Consider the following 2,056-nt stretch of genomic DNA (forward strand, 5'->3'; position numbering starts at 1 on the left):
TTTTCAAATTTTCATAATTTTTCAAAATCAAATTTTTTTCAAATCATATCTTTTCAATCATATCTTTTCAAAATCAATTTCTTTTCAATTTTTTTATTTATTACTATTTTCGAAAATCCTTGCTACAATTAGTGATTTAATTCAAAATTTTCAAGTTGTTACTTGCCTATTAAGAAAGGATCAAAAGTTTTAATTCTAGAATCACATCTTTTAATTTCTTGTTGGTCAAGTAATCAACTTTAATTTTAAAAACTTTCTTCTTTTAAATTTGATTCTCAATCATATCTTCTTAATCATGTCTTTTCAATCACATTTTTTTCAAAATTAAGTTTCAATCATATCTTTTTGATTTCTAGTTTCAAAATCTTTTCCAAAAATCACTTAATTTCTCTCCCAATCTTAGTTTTCAAAAATCATTTACCAAATTTTCAAAATTTCTTTTAATTATTTCAAAATCTTTTACTGTATTTTCAAAAATTCTTCCCCTCTTCTCACATCCTTCTATTTAAAGGACTAGCACCTCTCCATTATCAACAATTCGAACTCTATCCCTCTTGATAAGTTCGAATTCTTTCTTCTCTACCTCATCCTTCTATTTTTATTTTCCTCTGACACCTCAAGGAATCTCTATACTGTGACATAGAGGATTCCATATTTTCTTCTCCTCCCTTTTCATATGAGCAGGAGCAAGGACAAAGGCATTCTTGTTGAAGCTGATCTTGAACCTGAAAGGACCTTGAAGAGAAAGCTAAGAGAAGCTAAAGTACAAATCTCTATAGAGGACCTAACAGAACTTTTCAAACAAGAAGAAGCCATGGCAGCCGAAAACAACAACAATGCCAACAATGCAAGGAAGGTGCTTGGTGACTTTACTGCACCTACTCCTAACTTTTATGGGAGAAGCATCTCAATCCCTGCCATTGGAGCAAACAACTTTGAGCTTAAGCCTCAATTAGTTTCTCTGATGCAATAGAATTGCAAGTTTCATGGACTTCCATTGGAAGATCCTCATCAGTTCTTAGCTGAATTTTTGCAAATCTGTGACACTGTCAAGACCAATGGGGTTGATCCCGAGGTCTACAAGCTTATGCTCTTTCCCTTTGCTGTAAGAGACAGAGCTAGAACATGGTTGGATTCAAAACCTAAAGAAAGCCTGAACTCTTGGGAAAAGCTATTCAATGCCTTCTTGGCAAAGTTCTTTCCACCTCAAAAATTGAGCAAGCTTAGAGAGGAAGTTCAAACCTTCAGATAGAAGGAAGGTGAATCCCTCTATGAAGCTTGGGAAAGATACAAACAATTGATCAGAAGGTGTCCTTCTGACATGCTTTCAGAATGGAGCATCATCGGTATCTTCTATGATGGTCTATCTGAACTGTCCAAGATGTCATTGGACAGCTCTGCTGGAGGATCTCTTCATCTGAAGAAGACGCCTACAGAAGCTCAAAAACTTATTGAAATGGTTGCAAATAACCAATTCATGTACACTTCTGAAAGGAATCCTGTGAATAATGGGACAAATCAGAAGAAAGGAGTTCTTGAGATTAATACTCTGAATGCCATATTGGCTCAGAACAAAATATTGACTCAACAAGTCAATATGATTTCTCAGAGTCTGTCTGGAATGCAAGCAGCAACAGTCAGTACCAAAGAAGCTTCATCTGAAGAAGAAGCTTATGATCCTGAGAACCCAGCAATGGAAGAGGTGAATTACATGGGAGAACCCTATGGAAACACCTATAATCCTTCATGGAGAAATCATCCAAACCTCTCATGGAAGGATCAACAGAGGCCTCAACAAGGCTTCAACAACAATAATGGTAGAAGAAATAGGTTTAGCAATGGCAAACCTTTTCCATCATCTTCTCAGCAACAAACAGAGAATTCTAAGCAGAACCATTCTGACTTAGCAACTGTAGTCTCTGATCTAATTAAAACCACTCAAAGTTTCATGACTGAAACAAGGTCCTCCATTAGAAATTTGGAGGCACAAGTAGGTTAGCTGAGTAAGAAAATTACTGAACTCCCTCCTAGTACTCTCCCAAGTAATACAGAAGAG

General features: G+C 35.7%; 1 non-coding gene across 1 annotated transcript; it reads right to left on the reverse strand.

Moving 5' to 3' along the window:
- Positions 1 to 1,219: 1,219 nt before the first annotated feature.
- Positions 1,220 to 1,327, reverse strand: LOC148564536 (small nucleolar RNA R71). Its single transcript, XR_015885130.1, has one exon. It is a non-coding gene; the product is annotated as a small nucleolar RNA R71 (small nucleolar RNA).
- Between the last annotated feature and the right edge of the window lie 729 nt (positions 1,328 to 2,056).

The sequence above is a fragment of the Arachis ipaensis genome, chromosome B5 (genome assembly GCF_059453495.1).
Source record: "Arachis ipaensis isolate K30076 ecotype BB chromosome B5, ASM5945349v1, whole genome shotgun sequence".
Lineage (NCBI taxonomy): Eukaryota > Viridiplantae > Streptophyta > Magnoliopsida > Fabales > Fabaceae > Arachis > Arachis ipaensis.